The sequence below is a fragment of the Ambystoma mexicanum genome, chromosome 6p, assembly GCF_040938575.1.
Source record: "Ambystoma mexicanum isolate Mex_15411 chromosome 6p, UKY_AmexF1_1, whole genome shotgun sequence".
Taxonomy (NCBI): Eukaryota; Metazoa; Chordata; class Amphibia; order Caudata; family Ambystomatidae; genus Ambystoma; species Ambystoma mexicanum.
The window spans coordinates 1,025,672,179-1,025,688,911 of record NC_090935.1 but is presented as its reverse complement, the minus strand read 5'-3'; positions in this window follow the sequence as shown (position 1 = coordinate 1,025,688,911).

Here is a 16,733-nt window from a genome sequence, read left to right as displayed (position 1 = left end):
GGTTTAAATGTGAAATGTGCAACACCCCATGACCTTTGTGTCACACTAAACAATGCCACACCCACATGTATTGTTTATTTCCACATTTTTGGGGCCTGTCTCATTGCATTGTACATCAAGTACATGCAATGTTGCTGCTGAGTTGCAAGTTTGTATTGTCACCTGCTCTTACGGGGTACCTTGTCAGGATGCATATCTGAGCTTCCCAACATGACACTCTGTGTTGTGACCAGCCTGCCAAGAAATCAAATCCCACAGACCACTTCCTTGTGTAGCAGGCATTCTGAAGATGCAACTTGACTTGTGCAATTCAAGAGGCTACACTAGGCAAAATATGGTGAATAATAGCTGATGGTGGGTCATCATGCCAAGGCGGTTGGTCTTGTATTCTCCAATTGAAATATCTATAGCCAGCCCGTGCAAAAGGTTAGCGGCATGAATAATGACAATGGACCTCATGACAGGTCTGGCGGTAACTGTGCTGGTGATACTGGCATTGCCCCGGACCGTAAATATTTACCGGCACCACTTCCCGGTAACACCGGGGGATTACAGCCCCAGCAGACCGGAAAGTTCTGCGTCAGAAAATTGTAAGTCCCCATTACCATAGAGTCGCATACTTACCGGCACCGTTGTTTCCGGACCGGCACTCTTATAACAAGGCCCAATGAGTGTGTCTGTCTGCATTGCATGTTATGCAGGTGCATGGTCGAATTACAAATGTGTTTTTTACAGTTCAAAATAGTACCACCTGTCTGACATGATAGCCCTGTATGGGTCCATCAGGCCATCCATGACAGACTCATGCCTTCTCCCTTGCATCATTGTGTCCACCACTTTTGTACGTTTATGTGTCCACTGACGGCACAAACAGAAGCAGGGGTCGGGTGATGCTGCATGTCATAAAATTCTGTATATCTGTGGCATACAGCTCACAGTGTGCCAGGTCTAAATGTCAGATGCATGGGTCGCCTGCCATTCTGTGTCTATCTGACCTTTGATGTACATGTGCATATATGTCAGGACACACATGACTCAACATGTCCTTCACTGTACCTGTGCAGGTGATGATGTGTTAGGCAGAATCACCTGCAGTACCCTTTGGGAACACTACAAGCAATTAGGACTACAAGTGTAAGCACAATTTCACCATTGGTACAAGCCTGTACTACAAAGTAAAGTGGTAGTGATGGCTGAGCAGCCAGACTTATCTCAAGAGTGAGCAGTAGAACAAGTTACACAAAGGAACAACAAATACAGTGATTCAAATATACACTTACTTACACATTTAGTTAGCAAATGTTACACTAGCACAAGCAGCTCAATATCGCACATGAATAAACCGCAAAAATCCAACCGGGAAGTAAAAGAACAAGTTTAGCTCCAAAATGAAGTGGGAGCAAAATGGCACTTCAGATACTTATAAAAGGGAGGAAAAGACAAGTTTATAAGAATATACAGCCCAAATACATTCATAGGCAGGGCAAAAGGTTTCAGGGCAAAAGGTTTCAGTTAAATACAACCAGCAATTCTTCTCAACAGGCCTGGGCCAAAGTCAATGGTTCAGAGTCTTTTGTATAGGATCGCACATTTCTGGTATATAACGGTTAAGTCTTTGCCACAGATTTTTAAAGGATTTGGCTAGGCGAAAAAGTTTGACGAATGTTTAGAGAAGGATGAGCCTTCGAATTTGAGAAAAGTTTCACGCACTTTCTCGATGGCCGAAAATATTTCCGGACCGCGTTTGCACAGTACCTTTTTTAACGAAGAAAGCTGTAGCTGAGGCAGTTGTTCCTGGCAGGTCCGAGCAAGTATTGCAGTTCCTGAGCTTCAGTCGTGGGGAGAAGAAGGGGGACGTCGGGAGGTTCCTGCACTGCCCAGGGATGAGGCCAAAAGTTGTAGCAAGACGTCGGTCTAAGGTGTGAGTGCCTTAAAGTGCGCAAGCTGGTTTCCTTCACACTGGCTATCCGGTTTTCAAGCAGCACGCTCCTGAAAATTCGACTGGTCAGGGACGGTGTCCAGGTGGCTTACAAGTTGGTTGTTCCCACCAAACGCAAGGGAAGAAGTTAACTTTGAAGGGCTTCTCTGTCGATTGGAGTTTCAGGCAATTCAAACCTGCAGCAGGGCTTCACCGGTTGTCCAGGAATTGCAGCAGTCCTCTTCCTTCAGCTCGTCTTCGGTTCTTTCGTTCCAGTGGTCAACTTTGCTTTCCAAGTCCCAGAGACCTGCTTTTAAACAGTTACCCCCGCCAATCACACCAGAGTGCATTCAGATCTCCTAGGAGACTAGGCACAGGGCGTTTCGGCCACCTCCCTCCCATCCTGTCACCAGAGGAGGGCTTCAGCACTGAAGCCCGCCAAAGGGCACGAACAAAGGGACCAAACCTGGTTTGGCGCACAGAGTTACACACAAGAAGGGCTTTTCCTAAAAGAAATGGCTAAAAAAGATGACCGGAGTCTGTTTTTACAGATAGGTCTGGGGTGCCCTATTGAGAAACATGGCTGCCACAATTTTTAGCTACCGTTCTTAGTGGTCATGAAAAAACACAGTAGTTGATCTAAACCACTGCCACCAGCCATTTAAGATAGGAAAAGGTAACATTTTACTGTTACATGAGTGTTTTGACTCAGGGGAAGCTAAGCAACCCCTCCAGCACTCCATTGGAAGATAGTGTGTTCTGGGTCAGTAAATTTAAAAAGTCTAGCCAGTTTAACTTTACTTGCTCTGGGAGATGGTAGTCAGTCCCAGAGAAGGTATTTAAACCTTGGGGAGTCTGAAAGGCACCACTGTGCCACTGCACTGAAGGTGCTGTGTGACACACAGAAAAAGACAACGTCACTGGAGTTGTTTTAAAACTCCATAACCAAAGAAAACAAAAGTAAAACACACACAGAATACTTGGAAGATTGGGAAAAAAAGACTCACACTCTTCCCAGGTCAATAATTAAATCCCAGAAATCCAGCAAAGGTGCTGGGGGTCTCAAATGTAAGGGAAATTAGCACATTCCTGAGAATTCTCCCTAACATGATGCAGCAGATATTGAGGAGGAGGAGGAAGAAGAGGTGCTGCTACGTCAGTCCACCAGTGGAGGCCGTGGTGTACTTCACCATGAAAATCCACAGGTGCTACAGGCCATTATCAATCATGCCCCATTCTCTTCTGACTCTGCTAATTCAGATGCTGAACCAGAAGTGGAGGACTCACTGAGGAAGAAGGTGAGTGCCCCAGTGGCCAGGTCAGATGGGGCCGTTGGGTCTGTGGCAGTGCATCTGGCTTCATAAGGCCAGTCAGTGGTGAGCCCCACCTCTGCAGTGCTTATGGCTGCAAGGCCACCCTCCCATGAGTTGGTGGCAGGTTCTGGGGCTGATGTCCAACAGAGGGATGCAGACCTGCTGCCAATGGCAGAGGCACTGCAGGAAAGGGTTTGGTCCCTTGCATCACACCACCATCGTTCCCAAACAAGTGGTGCACATGTGCAGGCTGGAGAGACAGTGTGGGAACAGCAAATGTTGTATGCCGCCATCCGGCATGGCAATGTGTTGAATCGAATTGCAGAGGGCATAGATCGCCTTGCCATGAACATGTCCACACCAGCGGTCCGGGATGTGCAACGGCTGCAGATCATGGGGTCCTTAAGCCGTCAACAGACTCTGCATGAAGGCCAACATCAAGGGCCAACGGGTTGATCTGAGGTATATGCAGGAGTCACTGCATGCAGATGCAAGGGCATATAGAGAGGCCCTGAGGTGTGAGATGTTGCCATTTCATAGATCAATCGCCATGAGATGGAGAGCCTGAGGACTGCACTGCATAATGTACTCTCTGCCACAAGGACACAGCTCCATGAGGAGATGGATGCCTTGATGCAGACACTGTCCTAGCAACTTGATGCATCACGAGTGAGCTCGCATACAGACTTTGTGGTCATTCATGATGAAGCGCATCGTGACCTCACCACTTTTGGGGTGCTGGTGCATGCATACGTGTCACGGCTGGCGACGGTCAAAGACCATGACTTGGCCCTGCATGGATTGGATCCAGCTTTACCACAACCACCTGAAGACCAACCGCAGGATGAGGGGCCCAGCACACCCACACCTCCTCAACCACCATTGCTGTGATGTCCATGAGCCCATGGAGATATTTTATTTTATGTTTTATTTTGAAACACACCCTCCCCCTTCAGAGTTAACTTTGTTTTAGCCCCAGTCGAGGATGGACATTTAAAACAAATGTTTTACCTGACCGGTGTGGTCTGATTTTTTATTTCTTTGACCCCTTCATCTGGATAGACCAGTTCCTATTTTTTCTACTCCTGTCCAGGATGGAGGCATGTGTTGTTTATTCCCCTGTCCCAGATGGACTCTTTTTTTCTTTTTTTTTATTGAGAGATGGGCTGTTTCCCTCTCAAAGGAATAATGAGTGCAGCATTGGAGATACAGCCATGCACAGTCTTGTCAACTGCAGTGGTTGCCTTAGGAACAACAGGATAACATGTGCAGATAACAATGGGTTGATGCACTTTTTGCACATATGTACAGTATGCATGATTTGCTACTGGGCTGGTGACATACAATGTCCCATGTTGTTGAGTGATCCTGATTCATCCTGTGACTGCACTCTTTGGGAGGTCCGCCCTGCACCTTTTCACCTCCATAGTCCCTATGCCCTATGCCAGCCCCTGGCCTTCCTTTCACAAATGTGGAGGTACAGTTTACGGTGGAGGTGATGAGGGAATCACATCAGGGCAGCTCTGTCAGCAGGTCAGGATGAGCACTGATGTTATATCTGTATTAGTAATCATCACAATCTTTACATGCATTCTCACACATTTGCTTTCTGGGGTGTAATCATTGAGATACAGTAAATGTCATCACAGATGTATGTGCCCATCCACTTCAATATGTGTGCATTGTTTCTGAGTTTGCACTTCCACAATTCCCGGCCAAAAAGTGGGAATGTGCAGCCCTTATCACACTTGAGCCATTTGCAGTATTTGCCACATTCAGGATCTACATCCTCATTCATATCCTGCATTCCCTGTGCAACTAGACTATGGGCCCCATTATAACTCGCCCTGTATGGAAACAACGGTGGCGGTAAACCCACCGCCACCGTTGTTTCTATTCCAGGCGATCACAACTCCTGCAGGCGGAGACGTCAAATCTGCCAGGTCTGACCTGGCAGGTTTAACACCGCCCGCCTGCAGGCGGACGAGGAAACACTGGCGCCATCACGAGATGGTGCTGTGTTTCCATGATCCCCATCCCCATTGAGTCCAATGGGACTCAATGGGAATGGGGATTAACACCATTGCTCCTCTGGAATTCCCGGGACACCGGGGTTGTAATGCCCCGGTAATTCCGGGAGTCACAGAGGCGGAATGGTAATACGAGTCCGGCGTTAACCATTCGGTTTTACTGCCTCGGTTACCGCCGGATTTGTAATGAGGCCCTATGTGTTTTTGGTTAGTCACCACTTGCCTCACTGACAGTTATGATGTATTTTACTGCCACCCTTCTCCTCCCCCTCCCACATGTGTCCTATGAGGCCATGCAGGTGTACTCCCCGTCAACACTACTCTTTCCCTTGTGCTAGCACCCACTCCACACCCTTATCTGCTCACTTGGCCTGCCCTGATACAATTCCACATCTTACACACATGCCCATTGTCAGGTCTACACAACTTCGGCTGCTCCCCTTCATGGCCTTGCCTCTGGAGACATGGATCCGGCCATTTGTCTACAATGACTCCACAGGACAGTTTTGTCACAATTGGTGCATCTAGGATTGTACATCTATGCGCATGTGTACCCCTGACAGACTACCTGTGTTCCCCAATCAAGTCACTTGTTCATTGTTCTTTTAAGTATGTTATCTCCACCTGGATGTATTTCATGACTACTTTTTCCATTAATTGTTGAAATCCAGCACTGTGACTGACTGCACAGTGTGCGTGCATATTTTGGGTAAATGCATGTGGTACACTGTCCACTCCCCGAGCTTCTGTTCATCTGTTGTCCCTGTAGGTGTTGCTAGTGTACCCTATGATCTCCACACACTTACTAGGAATCTCTCATCCAGGGTGTATGGTCTGTTGAAGGGTGAGTCAACAGCTGGCTATTGTCATCATGTCCCTTTACACTGGTGTCCAACAGGGAGGTTGGCTGTTCGTGTAGGGTAGGAGGATATGGTTGAAGGAACTTATTTGTGGGGATGTTGCAGAAACGTTTTTTTTTCTAGTTTATAAAGGATATGTGGGTTGAGCATGTTGTTTCTGTGATGTGAAGCTGCGGATTGATCTTTCACAGGTGGCCTTTGTTTTCCAGTCTGCCCTTCTCCCTCACCCACTTTTGTCCTTCTTCGCCCCCAACATGTGCTACCTTTCCATCTATGTGCTGTTTTTGTTCCCCAGTGTTCCTGTCTCTGTCTTCCTCTCTTGCCCACCTACTCTCTGTTTTCACCCACTGTAATGGCCACCATCTTTCTCCTCATCTCCCCACCAGACAGTCTCATCCTTGCACCATGATTCCCTATCCCTCTCTCTCTTGCTCTCTCCTCTCCACAGCTATACGTTCATCAATCTGTGTCCTGTATCCCTCTTGCCCTCTGCCATCCGTCTCATCAGCTACCACACTTTTACTTCCATTCCTAAGACCTTCACCTCCTCACTTGGTGTCCTTATCCTCTGCTGCATCTATGGGTGACCCAAAGGCACATGTGAATCCTGACAGTAGGTGTTCCGAACTTGTTTTCCTGCAATCAATGTCCCCACTTTTGTCTGCATCCGGGGCTGACTGACACCTGTTTCCAGAGTACATGGCTGTTTGCTTCACTGCCAGTGATTTCTCTGTTGGTGGGTTTTGCTGTTGCAATGTTGATAGTTGCTCACGCTCAGTTATGTGTACTTCCGGAAGTTGACACTGGGTGGTCCATGGCTATGTCCTTGTTCCATATGGGAGTTGACAAGGCTGTCCAGTTTCTTTAGAGTGATGCAATGCACGTCTTTGCAAGAATGCTGTGGCTTAGACAGGTGGGTACCTTGTGCAGTTAAGTAAAATGCACTCAGGGTGGCACTTGTTGTGGTGTCATTGGTGGCAGCAAGTTTGGCACTGTGGGGGGTGGTTTTTTCCTTGTACTGAGGTGAGTTGGTCTGGATTCATGGGTGCGGGAACACATGGTGATGGTAGGCTGGTGGTTCTATGCTTGCTGTTATTGCATGGCAATCAGGGGGGCACTGGTTGCAGGGGGATTGTTGTGAGGGAGGCTTTCACTGTAGGGAGTTTATTGGTGAATTGTCATGATGGTGGCTGGTGTGGTTGAATGGGTGTTGGGGCACATGGTACACTCAGCTGTTCATCTCATGTCTACCCATGCTGGCAATCCACTCTTTGTACTTCTGCCCCTTCTAGGGGGTGGTGTCCCAAAACAAATCCATACACAGCAAAGCATTGCAGCCCATTTGGGGGATGCCATGTTCACCACAGACACCTGGCACACGCCATTGGCCTGGTGTTGTTGTTTGCCATGGGGACATGTTCCATGCAGGGTAAACTAGAAGATATTTTGCTGCCTGTTGACTGCTGCTCAGTTAATCTCAACGCCCCCTTCAGTTCCCAGCACATTGGTCCCCATTCAGTCCAGTCAGTATGAACTCTGCCTTCCCCTCCTCTTGCCTGTTCCCTCCTCCCTTTGGTGTGACAGCCTCCTTGGCCTCAGTTTCTTCTTCCTTTCTCTTGTCTGCTTGTCTCTATTTTGCCAGTTGCCTCTGTGATCTGCCTTCCTGTCTGACAGCTGTCTCTTTGACCAGCTGCCTTCGGCCCAATCCTGCCTTCATTGCAATTGAGATGTTTGCATCCAGTTGTCTTGGACTTTCCATCATTGGCTCCCCTACCAGTGTGCACTGTACTGTTCTGATGCCACGTTAATCCGGGGATGCTATTTTGTGGCATTGGGAGTGCTTCCAAGGGGATCCTTGGTTTCCAACCTCTCAGTGATATCTATTTGGGAGTCCTCTCATTGTCATTCTGACTCAAGCAAGATCAGAATGTTCACAATGTCCCCTCACCATAACAAGGAGTAAGTGGCACCTGGTCCTTCACTGCATGGCACTCTGGGGGGCAGGCAGTGTAGGTGTTGTGGGTGGGGAAGGTGCCAATGTGTGGAGTGTTTTAACTGCATTTGCCCGAGGTGGGCGGATCTGGCTGCATGGGTGCAGGGACACATGTAGAAGTGTATTTGGGTGCATTGTTGTGTTACCCGTCCTGACCTTTGGTTGTGTATCTCTACTTAGGCATTCTGCAGGGAAGTTGTTTGCTGCAATTGAGAGGACATTGCTGTTTGAAGCATGCACACAAGATATCAGCAGAGTCGAGTGGTTTGCAGACCTACACTGGGGAGCATCAATGCATTCCATGGTGCAGCTGGTCCAGGCTCACAAGGGGAAGGATGTGAGGTTAGATGAGCATCATTCCTGCAGTGCACTTGCATTTCTCAGAGTCTGCATGAGTAATTTTATGTGAATGTGTATTGTGCACATGCTTGTTGTCATGGAATGGGGTGGCCACTCCACCTGCATATTGTTGTGAAACAGACATAGGGTGGCCAGGGCAGTCCTGGCATTTGTTAGTTTGCTGTTTTCCATTTTTTTCTGTCCCTTCCTACTTATGTTCTCCTGTGTGTTTCTGGCGGGTCAACATGCATAATAGTTGTTGGAGTCCATGTGACAGTGGTCGGGGTCTTTGTTGCTTGTATTGTGTGCTTTATTGTGTACAATGTAGGATAACCTCACAACAACCAGGCATAGAAATAACAACCTACCAGGGGAAAGAGAAGAACAAGAGCTTTTATTTGTATTCCAAAAGGAAATTGGCGACAGGGTATTATCAGTCCTCTGCCACAGAGCTCTCTGTCTTCGTCAAAGCAAGCAGCACGTTATAACCATGAAAATTGTCATCTGTGACACATTTCATTTACAGTGTTCATGCCCCACCCTCATTGGCTACCACCTATTTACATGCTAATATTCACATATAGACCACTCTCCCATTGGCCGTATCATCTTCTCCTCTAACTTCTTCACACATGGGTGAGGGTCTCTTCACCTTGGGTTACTGTAACATTTTTGGTTAGGCTTTCGAATACACCACCCAATCTTAAATTCTAACCACGTGATGTGCACGTGGCCGTCAACATGAGCTTGGAAGACAACTTCGAGATCAGCCTGGTCCTTGCAAACAAAGCAACTCTTTTCTCATCCCAGACACGCAGGTGCCCCCGCCCCATCATGCCTCCCAGCTGCAATCTTATGAATGTGGGCATCACCCTTTGCTCTGCATGGTACAAATCATGAACCTTCTTTTTCTCTGTCCCCCCCCCCCTTTATCAGCTACACCTCCCAAGGGGTATGCCTGGAGATCCAGCATGCCCCACTAATCCATATAATTTATGAAGGATTTAGGCGCTTTATCCCTGGGAATCTGGTAGTTCAAATGGGATGACCATTATCCTTGGGGGCGCTGGTGTCCTACATCTTTGCTCATGTTTTGGCCGCAAAGGATCTCTGCCCTGGCTCCTATGGGTATTGCCTTCACGATCAGCCGCAGCCAAACTCCCATTTGACTGCATGCATGCCTGTCTAATTGTACACAGTTCTAACAAGATACATTAGTATGTGTGTGTGTACATGCATGTTCCCTGTCTTGCCTGTGGATTGGGATGTGATAGTCAAGCAAGAGAAGAGGCCTCATTGTTCTGTGATTCCAACAAGACCTGCGAGGATTCAGGCCCAGTCTCGAATACGGTGTAAGTTCATGGTATGCATATCATGTGCATGCAATGTGCTCTACGTAACACTTCTTCAAAGCCAGCAGTTAGTTTCCCTTGAATATGTATGTGCTTCTACAATATACATGTCTCCCTCCGTTCACCTCTACCCACAAGAATCCCCCCTGCCACCTATACCCACTGCTATGCATTCCCCACGTGTTAGAATACTTTGCGCAATCTCAATTGTTTGGGAGGGGCTGGTATCTGAATGTGCATGCTAACAACAACATGGATACTGTTCTTTTCATTTTCTATGACTGTGTTGTTGTTTCGTGCATGTTATTTAATGTCTATTGGACACACACTGTTTACCTCTCACAGACACACATTCTGAGGGTATTGTCACAGGCACAGAGGATAGGCTCCAATACATCTTTGAATGGCACAAGGACCATGGCCTCACTGTATGTGCTCCACAGGGGTATGTTTTCAGGTAAAGCATATTTGCACAAGTTGCTTGCGTCCAGACTCTCCCTGTGCCCTTTAGCCAACCAAGGCAAGGGTTGCACCTGTGGATGAAGGCCATTTCCCACCTACATATTTTTTATTTATATATATATTCAGTGAAAAAACTTTGTTAAAGGGACGTTATGGTTAAGTTGCGCTACTAAAAACCTATGAAATTCAGTGAAAAAACTTTGTCAAAGGGACGTTATGGTTCCAAGTAAAACCGAAAAACCCTTGAAATTCGCCAGTTATGGTAAGCTAAGCAACCATAACTCGCGCCACCACCGTGCACTGCTAAGACTAACACCCATGACATCAAAGATGACATCACAAATGTCATTGATGACATCACTGATGACATCACATGTCTGCCTCACTCTTTTTTCTTTTGCTGACATATCTAGGCCACATGGTTTTCTTCATTAACCGTCAGAAACTAAAACATTTATTTTATTTGTAGACGTATCCTTCAAGTAGGTTCTTACAGTAATTCCCTTAGAGTCCAGTCACATCATATGAAACATATACACAGGGGAAGACAAAAGCTTGAAAGACAGCAATCCTTTTTGTGCATAAAGATAATCAATAGACTTATGAGCACTTCCTGATAGTGCTGTTGTTTTTTTATGGCTGTACTTTCCCTGTGGGTCCAATCACATCAAGTGATACATATACATAGGGTAAATAGCAGCTTTGAAACAGAGCAATCATGTATTTGCATGAAAATAATCAGTTAAGTTATGAATTGTTTCTGCTACTACTTGTGCTTTTTTGCTAACTTCACTTTCCCTGTATATACCCATATTGGTATGTGTTCTTGTGTCTTTGTGTTTTGTCTATAGTAATGCAATTATGTAATACATGTGTTTTATTAGCTACGTATTACATATTTCACAGTACACAAAAATCTATTAAGAAAACAATTATCATTTCATTATTCAACATATTAACATTACGAATATTATACCTTCATCATGTACGCTGCAGACAATGTTATGCTTCTGTATGAGTAGCTTAGTATACCAGATAGAACCCCATAATAGAATGCTATTTATATCAATGTATCGTTCAATGCACTAATTAGGGTATGATATTTATTGCAATGATCCTTGACACTTACAAAGAATCCCTTGTACACATATTTCATGAAAAGTACATACACATGTGATGTCATCAGTGATGTCATCAATGACATTTGTGATGTCATCTTTGATGTCCTGGGTGTTAATCTTAGCAGTGCACGGTGGTGGCGCGAGTTATGGTTGCTTATCTTACCATAACAGGCGAATTTCAAGGGTTTTTCGGTTTTACTTGGAACCATAACGTCCCTTTGACAAAGTTTTTTCACTGAATTTCATAGGTTTTTAGTAGCGCAACCTAACCATAACGTCCCTTTAATAAAGTTTTTTCACTGAATTTCATAGGTTTTTAGTACTGCAACTTAACCATAACGTCCCTTTAACAAAGTTTTTTCACTGAATTTCATAGGTTTTTAGTAGCGCAACTTAACCATAACGTCCCTTTAACAAAGTTTTTTCACTGAATTTCATAGGTTTTTAGTAGTGCAACTTAACAATAATGACTTTCACTTTATATACATATCATATGGAACTGACTGCATCTCTTCTTCTGTACTTGATGTCCGCGAACTCATTTAATGTTCGCGGACATGTTCGAAGAACAGTACCACTACCCAAAAAACTCTGGGGGGTAGGTTTGATTGTTATATCATAACATAGGAACATTTAACAAATTAAAAGAAAAGCACACAGACACATTATATGTACTAATACATAAGAAATGTAACCCATATATACAACACACTAACCATTCATTTAAATGCACTATGTTCTAAAATGGAATATACCACAAGAAAATAAATTGGCTTCCAATATAATTACCTCACAAACACAACAGAACTGAGAACAAGAGCAGACCCACTGAGTACATAGGACATATCTTACCTGAAATAGTAAGTGTACTTAATTTTATTCATATATTTATAAACTTTCTGTATTAGATAAAAAAAAAAAATATATTATCTTTTTTTTTTCTCTCACAGAAATGTCTAGTACTTTGGAATGGCTAGAGGAACATTTCCCACATGAAGAAATGTCACAAGATAGTGAAACTAATGCTAAACACTTTATAATATAAACCATTTAATTATTATTATTTTGTATGCATTTAACATATATGTATATATTTTTTGTACAGAGCATAACAAAATAGAAACTACCTTTGAAGAAGCTGTTATGGAAAACACGCTTGACAGCATAAAAGAAAAAAATGATTTATTGTTGACCAATTTTAATAATTTGAAAACTTTTGTTGAAGATCATTTTAAAACAAAAACGTCATACCATTGCCCCACATGTACTTGTCCCCCTCACCATATCCCAGTCAATTATCCCCAAACCCTCTCCATAACCCAAAACGTTTTGATGAGACTTCCATCCCTACTTCACCTAATAACAATCATGATGAAACCCCTAATTCTCCTGTTTTTGTTTCTGTTTCTGCCTCACCTTCTCTGTCATAAATTATTAATATATGTTAAATAAAGTTTAATTTTTATATTGTGTTGTAAATAGTTTCGTTTTTTTTTTTTTTAATGAAACAATGTAGATGTCCCCGGACAGTGCAGGTGTTCTAAAATGTTTGTAAATAAACAAAAAAGGAGGTGTCCTGAAGAACACTATACCTGTTCGTACTGTTCGCTAGCAAGATGAAACCATTCTAAGAACACACGCGGTGTCCTGAAATGTCCGTAAAAAAAAATAATTAAAGTGTCCTAAAGAACACTATATCTGTCCGTAGTTTTCGCTAGCAAGTTCAAACTGTTCTAAGAACACACGCGGTGTCCTGAATTGTTCGTAATTAAACGAAAATGGAGGTGTCTTAAAGAACACTATACCTGTCCGTACTGTTCACTAGCAACTTGAAAATGTTCTAAGAACACAATTGGTGTCCTGAAATGTTCGTACATAAACGAAATTGAACGTGTCCTGAAGAACAGTATATCTGTCCTTACTGTTCGCTAGCAAATTTAAACTGTTCTAAGAACACACGCAGTGTCCTGAAATGTTCGTTTCACGTGTGACGCAATTTTAATTAGTTCAGGACCCGAACAGTGTCCGTAGAACATCAACGCGCATGTGCTAGCCAATTTCCGTGCATTTGGTGTCCTGCGGACATGCGCTTCCTTCGCGGACTTGTTCGCGAACGGATCATATGACCGCGCCCACGATGATCGCGTGTTCTGAATGAGGACACTGTTCGTGTCCCCGAACAAATTAAAAGTACATTTTCAATTAATCCATAATATTTTTCAATAAAATCTCACCATGGCACAAGTCCCACATAGTAATCCTGAGTTTCTACATACCTTTTGAAACTTTTCAAACTTTTTTTTGTGTTCGATCTGTCCGCGGACAGCGTGCATGCCCGTGAACCGCGCACAAGCACCCCTATAAAAGACCACGCCCTGGAGCTTACTCTCATTGTGTTTCTGGCTATTCTTCAGAGCACAGCTATTTCTCCAGCAACTTGCTGATTACACCATCGAGATGGCATCCCTGGCTGCAGAACTGCCACCTGGTGCTGCACCTGCTTCAGCACCACCCCCACGCCCTCCACCACCACCACCTCCCCAAGGGCCTGAAGAGGGGAACAGGAGTGAGGATGCGGAGGAGGAAGAAGAGGATGATGAGAATGAGGTAGAGGAAAACCCTACTACCCGCACTAGGTGTGAGTCTTGGGTGTGGCGGTTATTTACCATTCATGGTAATGTTCCTAAGGCTCGTGCGAACTGTGTTACCTGCAATGAGTGCAAAATGATACTCAGTCGTGGGAAGCACGGTAAATACAGCTTTGGGACCACTACTATGAAGCGACACCTGAGGCCATTTCACTCTGGGGCTATTCGCAGGGTTGTACCTTGCGAAGAACGTAGCAGGTTGATTTCCTCTACTTCATCCTCTGTTTCTGATCCTGTCACCACAAGGACCACCTCTGTGGGACAGCGTCTTCCTCAAGCTGCCTCACAGGCCATACAGAATGCTGATGACCCTTACCTTTCGAGGGTTACAGTTGTATGTATGTACTGTGACACAGTACTCTGCAGGGGGGAGCGACTTCGTAGTGCTCAGAGCACGAGAAGATCTGCTCACTACCCAAATAAAACCCACTCTATATCTTCCTCTCTCAGCTCGCCCTTTCTTATCCCTGTGGTTGGTGTCCCCTCCCTTTACCTTCCTTTCCCCTCCTCTCCTAGTGTGTCGTGTATAAAAAACCAAAAAAAATACAAAATATCAAAAATCACAAAAAAAATAAGGCTCTTTTCAGAGCCGCCTTTCACAGTTAAAAAATAGAAGTGAAAATAAATGAAGCAGGGCCTTTTGTATTATTTAGAAGTCCGCGGACAGTTCGCGAACATTTAAAAAATTGGGTTGCTACCCCATCACAAACATTGCAATTTTCTCTGGGAAGAAGTAGTGGCTCTGAAAAGAGCCTTTGGGTGGTGTTTGTAAGTCAAAAATTATAAATGCTTAACACCTACTTCAAAATGGTTGTTGTAATTCCAAAAAAGGTAGCAATGCATTTTGTACATTTCTCAGAAAAATCTGATTGCCAGCATAAGTAAGATGGACTCCATCTTGCGAAAAATGTATGTACTACGAAACATAATATTTTCATTGTGAAAAGAGGACATGCCAAAATCTCTTAGAAAGGCACAAACAGCCTTATTAACATTGCGCCTTGCTTTTTCCATTTGTGGACCAAATGAAGAAGAACAAAGCCACATTTGTCTCTGCGCAATCCGTGAAAATATCACTTGAGAATTAGGAAACATGTCCATAACCTTCCCAAGTCCTTCTTTCATAGCAACTGGCAAAACAATTCCAGTCACATGTCCTAAACTGTTCCCTCCACAATGAATTACAATTGTGTCTGGATGTTGCTCTGTCTCCAAAGTAGCACAGAGAGGTAGCAAGTCCAACCACTTCATTCCACGTACTCCATGCCAGTGTACTTCCACATGTGGGAATCCAAGATCTACAGCTACTCCACAGCTTTCTGCATGCACCTTCAACCAATATATCCATGAATCTCCCAAAATCCATACAATCTTTTTCCTAAAATACACAGACATAGCTATCTGTTGTTCTCTCAGCAAAAACAGTATATGAGAAACTCTCTTCTGGCACAACACACCCACTAAACTTTCCTGACCAATCCCTTTTAGTACTCATTCTCATTTGCATGACTTCTGAACCCAAAAATCCCCGGATGTAACTCCCGATGTCCGCGAAGTACCACCATGTCCGTGGACATATCGTAACATGAACAGCCCTTCTACCATTTCCACTTCACTCTCTCTGCCATTCCCTCATTGGATGTAGCTAAAAAATCACATCACCATGCACCAATCACATTCAAGACCTCTAGATCTAACTGCATCATCATAGATGAGCACTGCAAATGTACTGTGAATCTCTCTGAGTACAAGTGTCATATCATTGGCAAGCACCATCTACCTGAAATACTGTACAAGTCTCCAAGATTTCTACTTGCAGCTCCATGCACATCCATATGCATGAACACAAACTTCAGGTATGCATATTTTCTGTACAGTAGATGAACACATTTTCAAACAGACTTTTAGCTTGTGTAATCTGTAAAATGAATTTACTGTATTTTTTTCAATATCCTAAAATCAACTATCACTTATAAACCTTTATACTATTTACTTTCTTTATACACACACACTCAAATCATGTTAAACTAACATTTTTTAAATGAAATATATAGACTACATATATTCAAACAAAATTGCATGCAAGCACAATCTATGTTTAAATCTTTAAAAAAATACTTATACAATTTCATATTTTTTTGTTTTTATTTATTTATTTACTTAATTACTTTAATTTAGACATGACATTGAGGCGCTATTACCTAGAACAGCTTACTTACAGAAATAGTAGTATTCACTGGTATATTATAAATTTCACAAGACATAGTAAAGTTGTTTTTTTTTGCTACAGTTAGTCATTCAATACAATTTGTTCATTAAGAACATATCATATGTACTGAACTGATGCAATGTATCTTATGTAAATAAATAAGTTTAATGGTTTCAAAGAAGGCACTGAGGATTTCAATTAAAAAAATCAATATGTAAATTAAAAACAGCGCTATATACAAACAAAGTTACTAATTTGAAGCTTTTACAATTGCGGTGAAGACCAGTCTACTGAAAAGAAGCAGCCGAATTCGAAGAACAAAGAAGAACTAAGAAGTTACCTGTTAATTTAAGAAAAAAAGTAAGTAGAATATTACCATAATATTTGTATTATTAATAAAACATACTATAACATTAATACAAGCTATTTTGGTGCCTAAAAATAGAGATTGTGTACCATTTTGTCCAAAAATCTCCATGTCTTAAACA